The following is a 19,403-nucleotide window of genomic DNA, read 5'->3' as shown; positions in this document are numbered from 1 at the left end:
GGTGTATCTTTATTCGGCTCGGCTATCCATATTTAATGGCTCGTCCCCATTTGATTCAGTTGTCCTATTTCTCCTTCAGACGAGTTCAGTCAAAAGATGAATTCGAGTGTACATCTCAAGGGTTGATTTCATATTGATCGAGTAGTGGTCATTTGCAAAAATAGATTTTGAGGACTTTTAATGAAGTTGACTGATTTTCTCAAAAATTATTCCATTTTTCAAAACTCAGACCATTCTTTGGACCAAAAAGAGAAAATTTTCCGTGCTCATAATTTGGCTTATATGATTTCAAGGTAGAAAATGGAACAAGTGTGCTAATTTACCTCTCACGTTGATCAAAATCGCTTTAGCAGAAAAGGAAAAACAAAAAAAGGAGAAGTGATGAACTAGGGGCACAGTTGAGTCAGGCTTTCTGTCTTTTATCCACACTATCGAGTTCTCGTCACCTTAATCAAGCAATCACAAAAAAAAATGCACAGTAGTTGTCGCTGACAATCTTTTTCCGTCGGGCGATCGATCGGTGTTACTCTGTTTTGCGTTCATTTTGCTCCGACAAGCGCAAAAGGGTGTGTTTTGGGATGGTTTTTGTTTCATTTTCATTTCATTAAGATTGTGTTTTGTGTTTTGGTCAGTGATAGGCTCAATATTCAGTTCAGAATTCACTAAAATGCAACAATTTTCAAGTTTAAAACAAAATGATTTTTTATGTTCAGTGTTGTGCCATTCATGTTATCCAGATTTGTAGAACAAACTTGTTTTATTAAATACCAGGGATCAACCCCGATCAAAGTTGTACAAAAAGGAGTTGAAGCTATAAGTGCTCACTCCAAAAAAAAAAAAAAAAAAAAAAAAAAAAAAAACAAACAAACAAACAAACATAAGAAAACCAAAAGAGGGAGAGTAGCATCTTCTCAGTTTTTCGGCAGCAACTCGGCGGAGAAGATTACAACCAGCTTCATTTGCACACAGTTTACCATCAGCTGCCTCGTTTCATCTTTACTCCTTCGAAGCTTTTGAAGACTCTGCCTCAGCCTTGGCAGAACTTCCAAAGGAGATTATTCCTCGCCGGCCATCAAATTGGTTGTGCGAAGAAACTCCGAATCGAGTCACGGAGGTCGTCAGTCGTTTCAATTCTTTGTTCTGCTTTTTCAGCACACCAATTTCTACCCGAGCGTCTTTGTACATACGTTGGAGGAGGGAGAGTTGTGCATTTAACCGATGTACCTCATACATCCTGTTCTGCAGTCGACGGGACAAGTTGGAGACCGCTGTCACGGTCTCCACACATGACCTCAGCGTATACGAGTTTGCTTCGATGTCAGACTGTGCCGCCATGATTTGTTCAACTGACATCGCTGGAAAGTTGAAAACAAGGGAAGGAGGAGGAGCCCGTGGTTGAGGTTCAGGGGAGTCAGAATTGGTCATCTCTATCGTGGACTCGTTCAGGTCTGGAAAAAGAGTGAGAGAACCATGTGAAGAGGCCATGACAGAGGAGAGTAATGCAAAAGAAAGAGGTTGCAGAGTGGTGGCAGAGAAAGTTTGCAGGCTTTTGCTCTGCCTCTCTCTTTCGCAGGCCTCAACTTAAGAAGAGGATGAAGCCAAAGAAGAAAACAAAAAGGGCGGAAGGCTCGAGACGATCATTGACAATCGGGGCAAGATGGGATAGCCTGTCGGTCAGGCGCCGCGATTGTTGAAATCGTGTGCCAGATACAACGCTCGAAGAAGATGACGGAAGAGAGAGTGAGACAAAAACAGAGAGAGAGGCGGGAGAATTGTATATTTATACATATATGTGTATATATTGTATATCTATGTATTATATATATTTGTTTGAACGTTTTGGTCACAAAAGTGGCTTAGGTTTAGTGGTTTGGCTCAGTGATTGAAGGCTGGAAGGCTGAGCCCAAGGTCAGGGGTTCAAACCCCACAAACAAATGTTTCTTTTGTTTTGTTTTGGTCTTATGTATATATATGTCTCGTATACCTATATATATATATTTGTTTGAATATTTTGTCACAAGAGTGGCATGGCTCAGTGGTCGAGGACTCGAAGGCCAAACTTGAGATAAGAGGGTCGAACCCCTGTGTCTATGCATTTTGCATTTTTTTCTTTCTTTTTTTGCGTGTTTTGCGTACGTGCGTTGACGTCAGCAAACGGAATATGCCTTCTCAGTAACGGTATCTTTCCGTTGATGGCTGCAAACAGAATATTCCCCGAACCTATGTATGTATACCGTACATGCATGTCTGTATATTGCCGTATTTGTATGTATTTTGTCTGTACATGGTATATGTATATGGTATTTGGTTCGAACATATAATTCCTTCTTTCATTTTGTGCATCTATCGCACAATAATCTCACTTCATGCACCTACCACATAAATTCATCAAATTCAATCGCCCTGTCTTGGGCATCGCACTGTCTTGTGCATCATCAGATTCAATCACATTATCTTGGGCATCGCACTGTCTTGTGCATCAAATTCAATCGCCCTGTCTTGCGCATCGCACTATCTTGTGCATCCCTACATCGCACTATCTTGTGCACCCCCCACTCGCACTGTCTTGTGCACCCGTATTGTGCTATCTTGCGCATTCACCCATATCGCACTGTCTTGTGCACCCGCATTGTGCTGCATTACGCTATTCTGCACATTCACTCAAATCGATTAAAAACAGTCAGGTGTGCCTATCTGTTTACACCACCCCGGTTAAAATACAGTCAGGTGAGCCTGTCTGTTTATACCACCCCGGTTAGAATATAGTCAGGTGAGCCTGTCTGTTTACACCACCCAAATCGGTTAAAAACAGCAGGTGAGCCTGTCTGTTTACACCAACCATCCTCCTCTCATGTGAGACGCGTTAGGATTGCAAATCGGTTAAAAACAGCAGGTGTGCCTGGTGTTTACACCATCTTTCCTCCTTACATTCTGTGCATCTAACGCATAATAAAGCATCTATCGCACAATTCCAATTCAATTGCGCTATCTTGCGCATCGCACTGTCTTGTACAATTTCAATTTAATCGCACTATCTTGCGCATCACACCATCTTGTGCACTCCCTAGGTCTAGGAGATCTTAAATCCTCTGAAGGTGCAATTCCGTTGGTGTTTGTCGTGCCCGAACGACTTCAATGGTCTAAGAATGGTCTAGGAGACCTTAAATCCTCTAAAGGTGCAATTCCTTTGGTGTTTGTCGTGCCCGAACGACTTCAGATGGTCTGGTATAGCCACCTGCCTGTGATTGCAATGAGTTCCTAGGAGACCAACTGCGACGGTGGAAACTAGAGTTCAAATGGCGATGCCTAGAACGCAAAAGGTTTGGAATTTCCGAGACTAAAGTCTGGTTTAAATACCCAGGGGTGTATCCCCGGCTTGAAATCTGTATGGCAGCCCCATAGGTTGAGGTAGCATGTATGCGCCTCAATTCTGGATACTGAACCAACCTAGTCTGTCACCCCGTTGGAGAATAGGGAAAGTTGTGAATATGATCAGGAAGAAAAGCGGCATCGGTGGCTTCTACATGTAGAGGTTACCCCTTGTCATTCTACCATACCTTCTTCCACTTGCGTGAGACGCGTTTGGATTTCGAATCCACCTTTACTCCTTTCCCGTGAAACGTGTTAGGATGTGACGTTCTCCTTGGTTAAAACCTTCCCTCTCTCCGTATAAAATACGTTGAGATACGCCTGTTGGTTACACCATTGTCATTTTCTACTTTGGTTAAAACCTTCCCCCTCTCCGTATAAAATACGGTTAGGTACACCTGTTGGTTACACCATTGTCATTTTCTTTGGTTAAAACCTTCCCTCTCTTCGTATAAAATACGTTGAGATACACCTGTTGGTTACACCATTGTCATTTTCTACTTGGTTTAAACCTTCCCCCTCTCCGTATAAAATACGGTTAGGTACGCCTGTTGGTTACACCATTGTCATTTTCTCTGGTTAAAACCTTCCCTCTCTCCGTATAAAATACGTTGAGATACGCCTGTTGGTTACACCATTGTCATTTTCTACTTGGTTAAAACCTTCCCTCTCTCCGTATAAAATACGTTGAGATACGCCTGTTGGTTACACCATTGTCATTTTCTACTTTGGTTAAAACCTTCCCCCTCTCCGTATAAAATACGGTTAGGTACGCCTGTTGGTTACACCATTGTCATTTTCTTTGGTTAAAACCTTCCCTCTCTTCGTATAAAATACGTTGAGATACGCCTGTTGGTTACACCATTGTCATTTTCTACTTGGTTAAAACCTTCCCCCTCTCCGTATAAAATACGGTTAGGTACGCCTGTTGGTTACACCATTGTCATTTTCTCTGGTTAAAACCTTCCCTCTCTCCGTATAAAATACGTTGAGATACGCCTGTTGGTTACACCATTGTCATTCTCATTGGTTAAAACCTTCCCCCTCTCCGTATAAAATACGGTTAGGTACGCCTGTTGGTTACACCATTGTCATTTTCCTTGGTTAAAACCTTCCCCCTCTCCGTATAAAATACGGTTAGGTATGCCTGTTGGTTACACCATTGTTGTTCTTCCTGGTTAAAACCTTCCCTCTCTCCGTATAAAATACGTTGAGATACGCCTGTTGGTTACACCATTGTTGTTCTTCCTGGTTAAAACCTTCCCTCTCTCCGTATAAAATACGTTGAGATACGCCTGTTGGTTACACCATTGTCATTTTCTCTGGTTAAAACCTTCCCTCTCTCCGTATAAAATACGTTGAGATACGCCTGTTGGTTACACCATTGTTGTTCTCCTTGGTTAAAACCTTCCCTCTCTCCGTATAAAATACGCTGAGATATGCCTGTTGGTTACACCATTGTCATTTTCTCTGGTTAAAACCTTCCCCCTTTCTGTATTAAATACGGTTAGGTATGCCTGTTGGTTACACCATTGTTTTTCTCTGGTTAAAACCTTCCCTTTCTCCGTGACACATTTGCATGTGATCTTGTGGCACATTTAATGCAATGCATCCCCTGTTATATTTCATATCATTTGCACGAAGCTTGCCTCTTCATTGTTGTCATCTTCATATCTTTATCATCACTCCAGGGCATGGTATTGCATTGCATAATCATGAATTTTCAAACAACTGGCTTCGTGAAGCGTGTAAGTCCAACCTTCAAACTGCATTTTGAGCATGTCACTTGCATTCTGCCCCTGAACTACGCTGGTTTGATTCCTTGCAAAAGGATACGTAGGCAACCTTCGGGTTCAACCACTTGCATTGCATCTTGTTTGCTTGCCCAAGTCTTACGGCCTTGTCAAAAGGGTCGTCTTTGGGCTTTGACATTCACTCACGTCATGAAATGACTTTGAGCTCTGTCAAAGAGGGGCAACTGTAGACACCCCATTTTTGACCGGCCCTAAGACTTGGGCGCTTTCTTTTGATTACCCGATGATGACAATTAGAATGTGTTTCTCACAAAATTCTCAGTAAGAAAGATGGAATTTAAGTTTTAATCCCAACCTTCACCCATTTTTTGGCCAAACTATTTTAGACCTTAAAACCCTCTTTTCAAAACATGTTTTTTTAAATGTTTCTACGATGTCCCGAGGCTCCCATTTCGATTAAAATATTGCACTTTTCAGTAAACCGAGTAAGGACAAAGTGGAAATAAATGGAAAGGAGGTGAAATTTTTGAAAAATATTTAAAAATATCTTCTTTATAGGTTTGGAGTTGAAGGAAATAGGAGGGGATGAAAGAAAGCTGGTTTAGGAAAAGGATGAGTATCAAATCATTAAGAAGGAAATGAGCAGCCTTCACTAAATCAGACATTTCTCTTTGTACACTTGGAATTTAAATATGAGGCCACCACCATTGGAAAGTAGACTTCTGGGGCTTCAATTTAGACCCAAGAACCACCTTAGACCAAGTCTAAATAAGGGAGATATGCCCATTTGAAGTTAAGCTTAAGAGCAGATTTTGTTGACCCAGCCCGAGACAGCCTTCACTAAATTAGGCATATCTCTTTGTACACTTGGAATTTAAATGTGAGGCCACCACCATTGGAAAGTAGACTTCTGGGGCTTCAATTTGGACCAAAAAACCGCCTAAAACCAAGTCCATATGGGGGAGATATGCCCATTTGAAGTTGGGCTTAAAAGCAGATTTTGTTGATTCGACCCAAAACAACAATAGCCCATTTTTCTTGATTTTGGTTCGGTTGGGACAACCCATTTACCCATTTTTTGAGCCATTCAAGTGCATCCACTCATCCTCCATTATACCTAATCATCCTCCATAGTCAAAAAGATATTTTGTTTGCATCCATAAAGGAGTATCCCATGCAACCACCTTGAAAATTTGCCCTCCTATCACATTCTTGTCTCCCACCTTGTCTCCCACCTTCTTTTTGACCTTTACTCTCCCTCATTGCCTATATAGAATGATCATATTGTAAGAGAGGAGGAGGACCACGAAATTGAAGAGAAAGGAGTGAGAAAAGAGTGAAAAAAGAGAGAAAATTTGAGTTGTTTAGCCAAAAATATTTCTATCTTCCATATACACCCCATACCTTCCATAGCTACTGAAATTCCTCATTTCCATACACCAAAACCACTCCAAAAATTCTGATATAGCCAAAGATCAATCGCCTCGATCATAAGGAAGAATGTTTAGTGATTGAAAGTGAGAAAAACTTGAGAGTTAGCCACTTTCCATACCACAAACTCCATAAACTCCATAATTTCGAATTGAGGATTTGAGAACACACTTCCTACACTTGAGGGTGATCAAGAGGAAGTTTGGAAATCAAGAAGTTCAATCTTTCTTTGGAAGGTGAATTTTTAATCTTTCATTTTCTTATATTTTATATTTATATTCTTGCTTCTTATTTCATTGTGTTTGTTATAATCCAAGTAGTTTGTTTATCTCATATTTATTTTCTTACTTTATATTTCATAGTGTGTTGTTATAATCCTAGTGGTTTGTTTCGCTCATAATTATTTATTTATTTATTTTTATTCGCATACTTTAATTTCATATTAGTTTTGTTGTAATCTTGCATGTTTTACCTCATATTTATTTATTTATTTTTTTTTCGTGTATTAGTCTCATATTAGTTCCGTTATAATCTTGCATGTTCTATCTTATATTTGTTTTATTGCTTTAGGTTTATATTGTGAGTTTGCACTTTTTTTTTATTTTTCTTTTCTTTTTTAATCTAATCGGTAGTGGTTAGTTGAGCCACCTACATATTTTTTTGTTTGTTCTTTTTCTTGGTTTTGCAACAAGACAGGTTTTGCTTGGCCTAGTTCGCCGGCCGGCCTATTTGGCCGGTCGGTTAGCTTCTTCCGAACAAGATGGCGTAATCTCCCAATATTGACCAATTTCCGCCGGCGGTTCTAAAGAACATGAAGCTTTTATTTTATTTATTTATTTTATTTTGAGTGTATTGTGAGGTTTTTATTTTGTTGTAATATTCTCCTCATCCCTCTCTAATTTGGTTTGTAATTATTCTTTAAATGTTGTAATAATTCCCCGCCCCTCTTCTTTCTATCCCGTTCTTTTACTCGCTTTCTTTATTTGTACATAAACATCATATTTATTTTTCATCATAGTTATGCTTTGCATCCATGTTTCATGCATCTTGATTCGGCTAAGTTTGCATTTGTGGATTTAATCAATTCCTATGTGATTATGTGCGCTACGTCATGTTCTTGAGATGATTCACATATCATATTTTAGAAGCCGAATGTTTAGTTGCATCTCATGAGTGAATTGCATTAGGATTTTGTATATAAGATCATGCATATTTTACTAACTTTGTTTTGCAGCTTGTTCGTGGGACGTCAAACATGTGAGTTTTTATGCTTTAGCATCCCGTGTGTGTGTGTTTTTCTTACTATGTCTAGCATTCTACCATGAGGCTAGTTGCTTATGTGATATAACTCTATGAATGCCAGTGGATGGAGGTTGTGTCGCTTAATTTGGAATGATGTTGATTTTTCATGCTTGTAAACTCAATTTATTTGGGTTGTACATCGTCAAAACTCTTTCAAAATGCATGATATCAAATTACTCCAAAATGAATGGCATAGTCTATACTTGTATGCTTCACATAGTAAATTTTAGGATTTATTAACTAATCAGAACATGAACATATAAATAAAATAAAATTCATATCATGGTTAGTAAAGGCCGATCTTTGATCGGGTGGGCGGGGGTGCTCATTATTGACCTTCCCCTCTCATACCTAAGGTTCCGAGCCAAGCATCCTTGGTTACGACGAACAGTGGCCTTGGCACGAGTTATGGGTTTCCTAATTTTCCCAAAATAAATATTAGGTGGCGACTCTGAGATCTGATGACGCAGTCCATTTTTGACAAAATTGCAATAAAATGGATTTTCAATAAAAGTTGCCAAATCTGGACTCTCATCTATGTTTCACATTGCACTCGTGAGAATAGATCAAAGAGATCTCGGGGGTCCGAACTGTTTAACGCGCGCGGGTACCCCCCGGGCATGTTACACCACCCACAATTACAATCGCAACGGCGATACCGGCCATTCAAGGTGAGACTGTTTCACATAATTTTAAATATCACAGTGGCGACATATACCATGAATTTTTATTTATATATTCTGCGTAATGATGCGTTGTGTAGGATTGCATCGGTGCACTAGACGGCACGCACGTGATGGCTAGTGTCTCGGAAGAGTACGCCACTTCGTATTACGGTCGGAAAGGCGTCCCAACACAGAACATACTGGCCGTATGTGACTTCGATTTATGCTTCACGTTTGTGTCAGTCGGTTGGGATGGGAGCATGCACGACAGTAGGGTGCTGCACTACGTGACAACCGAACCTAAACATCGCTTCCCGCACCCCGCACCCCGCACCTGGTAAAAGTATATCTTACGTAACAAAGTAGTATAATCTGAAAATAATATAAGACAAATTACACATTCGTACTTGCTATTGTAATTGAGAACTTACCAAAAATAGATAATATCATGTAAAAATAAAATTGACGCAAAATTATTTTTCTCAAAGAACTTGTTTGTAAAAAAAATGTTCGTTGTAGGAAAATACTACTTGGTAGATAGCGGCTACAACAACAAGACAGAGTACTTAGCCCCATACAAGGGATATAGGTATCACCAAAATGCTCATCGAAATCGAAGACCACAAAATGAGTTCGAACTATTCAATAAGGCACATTCGTCATTGCGTAGTTGTATCGAGCGGACATTCGGTGCGTGGAAGTCGAGGTGGGGGGCATTGCGGAAAATTCAGAAGTTGAGTTTCTCTAATCAAGTGATCTTCGTGTGTGCGTCGATGGCGTTACATAACTTTATACGCTGAAACAGTGAAATTGATGAGGTCACAGTTCCTATCGCAAATAGCACCGAATACGTGGCTCCCGAAATGCCCGACCACGATGAATATGCACGGGTTGCGGATGTGATTGAGGAAGGGGACTCTGACCCCGCAATGACAGTTGTACGAGCGAACATTACATACCAACTAGCCCAGCAACTGAACACGAATAATTGAAACATTAATGTTGGTTAAATTTATAATGTGTGTAACTCAGATTCAAAAAAGATTATTATCATGGTTTGTTAATGTGTTTTGTATTTCTAAATTTGTAATACTTCTCAGCAGGAAGTTGATAAAGTTTTGTATCCAATTTTATGCTACATATGTCCAAAAAACACTATTGAAAACGAAATGAAAAGAATAAAATAAAAAAACTTGGTTGAACAACTTAGAACAGCACTGGGCATAATAAAAAAGGAAAAGAATAAAAAAAATTACAAAAAAAGCAATAAAAAAAAGAATGAAACCAAATTTGTTAAAACGAAAACAATAAAAGTGAAAAGAAAAGAATTTAAAAAAAAAATTAAAAGGAAAAGAAAAAAAAGTAATGAATAAAAAATGAAAACAATCAACAAAAATTTACACGTACAAAGAAAAGAATACAAAAAAATGACAAAAAAAGGAAAATAATAAACCCAAATTAATAATATTAAAAGGAAAAGAATAAAAAATAAAATATAAATGTGAAAAGGAGAAGAAAAAAAAAAGGAAAAGAATGAAAAAGAAATATTCACAACAAAGGAAAAGAAAGAAAACAAAAATTATAACGAAAAGAATGGAAAAAAAAAATTGAATAAAAAAATGAAAACAAAAAAAATAATAATGTTAAAAGGACAAGTACCGACTACAGGAAGAAAAAAAAAATAATGTTAAAAGGAAAAGAATGCAAACAAAAAAAAAAATAAGAATAAAAAAGGAAAGAAATAAAACAAATAATAATGATAAAAGGAAAAGAATTAAAAAAATACATTCTTTTAAAATGGAAAATAATAAAAACAAAAATGTTAAGGAAAAGAAAAAAAAAAAATTGACTGCAACGGAAAAAAAAATTAATGACAAAAGGAAAATCATGATATAAGACAAATTATGAATAAAGAAAAAAAATCAGTTGCTTTGACCGTTGCACAGTGTTGAAGGAAATGAAAAAAAATATTTAAAAATTATACGTTGCACAGTGATTGTCACCACAGACCTACAGTCATGCTTCCCAACGATGACACGTACGGATGAGATTGTGTGTTAGTTAGGATGGGTAAAACAGTCATTTTACCATGTTAACTAATATTATATTACACAACTTTTTATAAAAAGTCAAAAATTTATTCCAAACAACTATCTTTTTTCTCTCAATTTTTTAGTCCAAAAAGACAAAAAGTACACTTATTTAGGACACCCCAAACAAGCCCTTATTAAAACAAAGAGTATAAAACTATTTTCTTATGCATATTATGCTATACATTACAACTTGAAAATTCTAAAAAATAGCATTCCAAACTCTTGTTTGATCATTAAATTATTTTTCACCTTTTTAGTTTGTGATAAAAAGTGATTTGTGTTGTATTTTTATTGAGTAATAGTGATTGTTCTATGAATGTTATATTTACACAAAATAAAAAAGGGTAGCACTAACTTAGGGGGAGAAATCATTTTGTTAACATACTTGTTAAACCCTTTTGAGATGAACTCCTCATGAAAGAAAATTAAAGATTGAAAAGCTTCCCTCTCTTAAACCTAAGGTATGCCTCATATATTCTCTTAACCTTTTGAGATAAAAATTCTATCTTATATCCCTTGAGCTAATACTGTTATTACTTAGATATCAAAAAGATTGATTATGTTTCATATGATTTGCAATGTATACTCTTTGATGATGCTTTTACCAAAAAATCATGCCTATGCTTAAATGTGTGGTATATATTGAAATTCATGATTTTTCTTGGCATATGGATTGCTATACCTTGAACATGCTTCATTTTTTTTGGAATTACATTAGCTCCATGAGATTATATTGAGTTTAACCTATTATGAGCAATATTTGATATTCTACATAATGCTTGAGCTATGATTGTTAAATTTTCTAGATTGCATATTAGTATCCTTGGTAGATTGCATGTTGGTATCATTTTGATATCCTATTTGATATTATTGACGAGACCATTTCAGTTATGAGCTTTCATTTATCATATCTCCTATTGATTTTGCCAAATGAAACAAGGGAAAGAATTTAAACTTGATTATTTTTTAAAATCCCCTCAGTTTCTATTCTGTTTTTGATATCAAACTTATGGGATTGCACCTTCACATGTTACTATTTTTTTTTGCCCATTATTGTCAAATGGTATGAGCTTCAATTGTATGATCATTATGTGCTATCATTTTTTTGGTATCATAGAGCTACTGTGACATGGATAATTATTTGTGCTATAATGAGACTTACATTCTTTCATCCTATATGCTGTACCATACTCCCTCCTTGTGCTTGATTTTGTTGAAAATGTCATCGGGAGAGAAAAAGAGACTTGATTGTTTTAGTATCTGTGATTATTTCGGTATCTCTATACTTTTGGTATCTTAATTCTTATGACATGACCTTTGAGCTGATTAGTTGTTGATAATGTAAGAGGAATATTGTTTTTTTCAAGGAAGAGTGACTTGAATTTTAGCTCCATATTTATGCTCTTGCTTGACAACCTTGATCTATGCACTGTTATGTCTATTATAGTCTTGAGATTGGTATGCTCTTGCTAAGAAATTGAGAATTAGATCATGCGCAAATGCTTCTTATATACTCATTAACAATTTGGTCTGTCATTATTATTTTTTGTTTGGGCTTAATTTTCTTATTTGTTTTCTGCTTTTTAATTTCATTTTTCAATACTTAAACATAAACACAACAACAACAACTCAAAATACAAATATTTACATAAAAAAAAAAATTTAAAAAAAAACCTTCATTTTTTTTACGGCCACCCGCCGATCAAAATCCACATAAAAAAAAAAAAAAAAAACTTCATTTTTTTCGGCCATACCCAGATCTTACTTACTCGCCTCTTTTATCGTTTTCTTCTTCTTTTTATCACGTTGGGTGACCTTTGATGCCCCTGCCCCCGTGCTTTTGTCGAGAACGACGACTCCTCGCTGACTATCAAATGCCAAGAACGACATTACTCCAAATCGGGCCACGGAAGTAGTTTTCCGTTTAAGTTCCTTATTTTTGGCCTTCAGTGCGCCCATTTCTACTCGCGTATCCTTGTACATGCACTGGAGCAAAGCGAGTTGGGCGTTGACCTGATGGAACTCACTCATCCTATTTTGCAGTCGATGAGCCAATTTTGTGACTGCAGTCATCGTCTCCATATAGGACGTCAGTGTGAAATGATTGGTTTTAATGTTTGATTGAGCTGCCATTATTTGCTCAATTGACATCATAGGAAGGTTAGGAAGAGTGGGAGCCGGGGCACTCGGCCCAACAGTGTTTACGGGATCATTCAGGTCCGAAAAGAGAGTAAGGGGACGGGACGAGACCATGTTGTAGGAGAGAGAGATGTAATCGAAATGAGAGTAGTTTTTGGCTCTGCTCTGCTCAGTCTCTCTGTTCTGTCTCTCTCACGAAACGAATGAGGAAGAAGAAAGCGAAGAGAGTGATTAAGAAGAAGACGGAGGAGAAGACGACAAGATGAAGAAAGAGCCAAGGCAGCTGATTGACTGATTGACCCGTCTCGCTTTTGTCGGTCGGCTGACGTAAAAGCGATGACGCGTGTTCGACGCGATTTTCTACAAACAAAAAAGAGATACGGGAGAATCATGTATATATATATGTATATATCTGTTTTGATTATCTATTTTTTGATGCCATTTATCACTATCATTTTCCTCCTCCTCCAGATTTTGATCCATGATTTCCTTTTAATAATGTCACAGGAGGAGAAAACTTATGATGTTATGTATTATGGTATTATTTTCAAACTAATCTGATGTTATCTTAGTCTCATATCATGTCTCTAATTAAAGCTTATTTATTACACATGTGCTAACCTATGTATTTAAAAATGAATTCAGGGAGCATGACTTGAGGGGGAGCTTTTCTTACTCCAAAATCAAATCAAAACATCATTGTGTGCCATTATCAAAAAGGGGGAGATTGTTAGACTTATTTATTTTGATGATTTATTTGAAAGAGAAACATAGAATCAAAATTTATTTTGATGATTTATTTGAAATAGAAACATAGAATAAAAATTTATTTTGATGATTTATTTGAAAGAGAAAAATAAAATCAAAATTTATTTTGTCCCATTATTTCTCACCTAAACCTTTATCCTAAATGTTGTTATAATGTATTTAATATTTGATTAAATCAAGAGTTCAAACAGCCTAAAACAAAGGTTCAAACAGCCTAGCACAGCAGTATGCCAAAAGGTTCAAAAGGTTCAAGTGGAAGATATTCAAATTAGTAATGATGGAAGTACAACGGCTATAAATGGCTATAAAGGTTTAAAAGGCCAAAAGGTTCAAAATATTCAAGTGGAAGATATTCAAATTTGTAATAATGGAGTGGAAGATATTCAAATTGGTAATGATGGAAGTACAACGGTTATTAATGGTTATAAATTCAAATGACTACAATGACTATAAATTCAAATGAATACAACGGCTATAAGCGACAATAATTTTCAATATATATACCAAAGCCTCTAATGTAAACAAGTTACAAAAAACCTGAAAATATTCTTTGATCTATAATCACTCATATCTATTCTCAGAAATTATACACTGAGCCTTATAGCTTTAAGCCCATATTTCCTGTGTGAGATTTACAGAAAAGTCAAAGTTTCATTTTATATATCTATCTTTGAGAGATATTTATTGTAAGCTTTCTTTGAAAGCAAAAATACCATTGCATCTTGTAAAAGTGTTGCAAACACTGTGTTCTTGAAATCTTGAGTGTGATTGTGAATCATCTAAGATTTGCAAGGGTTTGGGCTTGTGAAGTCTATGTAAAATTCATGGAGGATTGCTCCATTTGTAAAGAGGTTGCTAGCACCCATGTGAAGCTAGAAGTTAGTGGAAAATCTCAAGTGAAGTTTGAGAAGTAGATGTAGGCTTGGTTGAAGCTGAACCACTATAAATTTGTTTGTCTCCTTTTTCCCCAATCTCTGTACTTTCCTACTATTGCTATAGCTATCTAATATTCATGTGTTAATCATTTGATTTACCCTGTATGTTAGTTATACTTCATTGTTATTTTGTTTGATCATTTACTGCTAAGTTCATCATTGTGCTTGTTAATAATTTGTTGTACTAGTAGTTAATTTTATTGGGGTATTATTAATTTTAATTTATAGAACCTAATTCACCCCCACTCTTAGGTTGCTTTTTGGGTAACAATCTAATTAAGTGTTTTTTAGAGTTTCTATGAATTTTTTAGTTGAATTTTATTTTGTTGTTTAGTAATTTTTTTTTTACGTTACATCCGACTCAATTAGACAAACCTAAAGATTAAATAGATTTAATTTATTTTAAAAAATATTTAGAAAGGACAAAAATAATATAATTTTTTTAAAAAAAGTTATTTTCATTTTTAAGAAACTTTTTTAAAATTGACATAATTTTTATTATTATTTTAGAATCATTTAATCGAAATAGATGGGGAAAAAAAAAGGGGAATGAGTTATAATAGGAGAATTACAAATTAACAAAAAAATAATAATAATAAAAAATTATATTTTACTTGGTATAAAAAACATATAAATAAAAAAGTAAAAGAAATAGAATGTTCCATTCTGTTACGATCCAAACCTACCCTTATAAGTTTAGCGTCGTAACTGGCCAGTAATCCAAAATTATCAAAGGCCTTTTTGTACAAATCAAAATAATCGGGGCTAGCAGAAACTTATAACATAAATATAACAAATAATCCATTGAGCTGTGAATCTATATGAACAAATTCAAATGTATATAACATTAATTTACCTACTGAACAATACATACATATATCATGTCCAAAACTTTTCATTATCATATATAAACTTCCACAACAAAAGCACAAAACTTGCCAACGGTCTTCTAGACCTAGTCTTAAATCACCAAAAACAAATTCCATACATTTCTTAAACATAACACAAATCATAACAGAATCATTCTCATATCAGAACATAATAGTGGTATATCCAACATAACCGAATATATCATCTTCCGACTAGAGTAATCGGTTTTGGATACCGATTAAACATATCACCACATTATCATGTGGCTAATGAGATCTCGTAATCACATATATGTCATGGACTCGCATTAATACGATGTCCTCCATGACTTAGGACCATTCCTTGGATGCCACAGTAGATTCAAAACCAGATATTCGTTCACATTCACAGAATACCATTTCAGAAAAGCATAACATATCCAAAAGCATTTCAAATATAATTTATATGAACATATCTTTACAGAAATGTTACTCACAGTGCTTGGTCGGTAATACACCTCAACAGTTCAACTTTTAGACACAAAACCAAGCACAACATCTCAAACTTACATGTCATTCATTTCATTCGTTACTTATTCGTTCGGTTATTCCTATTTTTTCTTTAATCTCTTTCATGCTTATGATATGCATATGGATGTGAATTACACGTGAAAACCATGTAAATGAAGGCTCGGAGGTTAGAAAAACGGAAGGAAAATGAAACCAGAAAAAAACTACCCTGTTGGCCGCACGTGCGGTGGCCCTGGCCATACGAGCGGTGGTTAAGCAGTATGCATTTTGAGCCAAAATAAACTTGGCCGTTCGTGCGGTGACCCAGGCTGCTCGAGCGGTCTGCGTGAAAACCAGTTCGAAAATTTCAGCTCAACTTGGAACTTTCCTTTTCACAAATCCAATGTCAATATGATGAAAATCAAGGCCTAAAACTTATAAAAACATGTTGAATAAACAATTTCTAACTTCAAACAAAACCATAATTTCAAATCAAACTAAATTTCCATGTAGAACAAATCAAACCCATGAATTGAAATGTAAACCCACAAAATTTGCATTCTTGAGTTTTAAAACCTCAACTCCCATGGGGTTTCCTTTCCATTTGAAAACTTATGCAATAAAACAAATGATTGAACAAGAAGGATGCCATGTATGCTAAATCTTAAGCTATGTCTTTAAACTCATACGAGTTCTAAACAATAATTTACGTCACTTACTCTTTAATTCAACTTAGGGGTTTTTTGGGCAGTGGGTTATAATCCACTTCCCAGATTATAACCCACTTCCATCTCTCACAAAAAGCTGATTATAACCATCTTCCGATTCAAGAGATTAGGTGTCACGCCCCAAAATTTAGATAATTAAATATTAAATTAGGACTAAACCCCAATTAATATTCCATCATCCAAATCCTAGGGGTGAAACAAAGAAAACTAAACGGTAACCAAACCATCCACCATAATTTCATAACTAACCAATACCTCCAACATTAAAGTAACAATACGTAGTCAAAATAACTTAAATAATGTGCGGTTACAAATCATACCAAATTATCCCAATACTAAAGTCATAAATAAATAAATAAATACATAAACTAATATCAACCATAAACTCAAGAAAACAAAAGAAATCCAAGAGACATGTCTAACAACTATAGTTATTTCACGTCACCATCGTAGCCCCAACTAATCTTGCAAAGGAAACTTGGCTGCGCTCAAACAGAACGCACCCGAGTTGCCAAAAGACAAAACGGGTTAGTATACATGTATACTGGTATGAGTACAAGATTTAACACCCACGTGTCCACCAGACACAAACCAAAATATATTTAATTCTTATTACGGGACAAGACAAGTAGCTCTAACCGCACCAAGACGAATTGGCAGTTTCTCGAGATACGGTGACATTTAGTTTCTTGCTCGTACACAACGAAATATAAATTGATTATAAAATAAACAAAATAGAAATAAAAATATGGCGGGTCAGCCCTGCATAAAAAAATTAGTAAGGCCTACCATCCTGCAAAAAAATAAAGTTAGTATAATTTAATCATAAGTAACTTGCTGAAGAAGTATACAAATGCACTATTTCATGCTTAAATAATTCGAATTGACCAAAACTCAAAGAACAAATTTGTACATAATCAAATTTCCTAAAATATAACACGAACGAATTTAACAAAAACTGAACAAGTTGAGAGAAAAACTTGATAGAAGAGCCTAGACGGAATTCAATCGAAAAATCTGAAACTGAAAACGAACAAAAACTGCCCTAAGATGATTTTTTTCGGAAAAGTTCAAAACATGAAAAGTGTGCAGAATAATGTTTTACTTCAGTTTAAGTGAAACCAGTAAAAATGAGCTCGTTTCGTAGGTTAAAACAGTCTATAAAATCTGCATTGCCAAAATGAATTAAAACTACTATAACCAAGATCATCCGATTACAAGTTCTAATCGATCTTTTTAATAAAAAGTTAAAACACAAAAGTTGTCTAGAATCATGTATACATGCCTCTGCTCAAATTTCATAATTTATCGAGGTCGTTTATTATTTTTCAGGACATACAAATCAACACAATTCACACTATACCAATAAACTCGTAATTAAATTATTTGTATCTTAACTCCACCACTTCGGCCCATCACTTCCGGCCTACACATATATCCCATGTGCCTCCCGTATACCTAACACCGCTCTGAAGCCAAACTTGCACGGGGATATCGTTCCGAGTTTGACCCACACTCCCCGGATGGTTAGCATATACGTACGCGTGTAAATTAAAGCACTCGTCTATTCATGAGAACGAGACAACAATATACATACACAAAACATTTCACTCATGAGAACAAACATAACAATGCCAAGCCTAAGACATTCAAATAAATCTCATTATCCTCACTTTTTTTTTTTTATACACTCTTTCTCACAAATACTCAAATAAAACAACAATCCATGGAGTCATGGTGGAGTATAAGGAATTTATCTATGGGTTCCTAATTAATTTTAATTTCATATAACCATGAGTGTGATTATAACCATAAAATAAATCCATGTAAGAACCTTAAACCTGGCATACACCACTAATCAAAATAATTAAAATCAATTAATCAACTAAAAACCCTAAATCTTATATACACAACTAAACAAAATAATTAAAATCAATCAATCATCTAAAAACCCTAAACCTTACATACACAACTAATCAAAATAATTAAAATCAATCAATCATCTGCATATAAATATGAAATCAATTCAACATCAAATAAATAAAAACAACGAATTAAATATAAATCAAGGGAAGTAGATTTTGTACTCACAATTATTTTTTTGAAGATCAAAGAAATATTTAGAGGATTAATGGAGCCACCAAAACAAAACCCTAACCCTAATCTTCCTCTCCTTTCTCTTTCACACACACAATCGCTCCTCCTTCTCTAGAACTAATCTCATTTTCTTTCTTTGATTTCTCTCTCTCTTTCTCTCTCTCTCTCTCTCTCTCGGCTGCTCTCTCTCTTTCTTTTCTATTCTTTTGATTACCTAATCCCTATTCTAATCTACTTTGACTATTATATAATGTTATATTATATAATACAACATAATTGCAATATATATAAATATAAATATAAGATTAAATATATATATAACACTTTTTTTTATATATATAACAAATATAAATATATGAATTAATTAAATAACACATTAAATTAATTAAATATCACATTAAATTCTCATGTGACCACACAATTAATAAAGCCAAAAATAAAATAAGATAATAATAATAATAATAATAAATAATGACTTACGAAAATTAAGGTCGTTACATTAGGGATGGATTCTTACCTTAAATGGTCAATTTGGAGAAGATTTTGGCCTAGTTTTCCTTGCTCTTTTTCTTCCTCTTCTTCCTCTTGTTTTCTAGAACCCTCTTGTTATTTCCTCTCTCTCTCTCACTCACACAAACACACACACAGATATTTCTTCTTTGTTGAGTTAATATAGGCTCTTATATATATATATATATATATATATATATTAATTAACTTCATTGTGAATCAGATTTTTACAAAACTTCTCATTAAGTTCTAAA

The 19,403-nt window shown here is 35.3% G+C and overlaps 1 long non-coding RNA gene across 1 annotated transcript; it reads left to right on the top strand.

Moving 5' to 3' along the window:
• The first annotated feature begins 6,420 nt into the window (after positions 1-6,420).
• On the top strand, positions 6,421-7,508 carry LOC145820081 (uncharacterized). Its single transcript, XR_014361018.1, has 2 exons — positions 6,421-6,790; positions 7,251-7,508. It is a non-coding gene; the product is annotated as an uncharacterized LOC145820081 (long non-coding RNA).
• Positions 7,509-19,403: the final 11,895 nt, after the last annotated feature.

This window comes from Camellia sinensis, chromosome 2 (assembly GCF_055761805.1).
Source record: "Camellia sinensis isolate YWXY chromosome 2, ASM5576180v1, whole genome shotgun sequence".
NCBI lineage: Eukaryota > Viridiplantae > Streptophyta > Magnoliopsida > Ericales > Theaceae > Camellia > Camellia sinensis.
The sequence above is the reverse complement of the archived record's forward strand: the minus strand, read 5'-3'. Positions and strand labels throughout refer to the sequence as shown.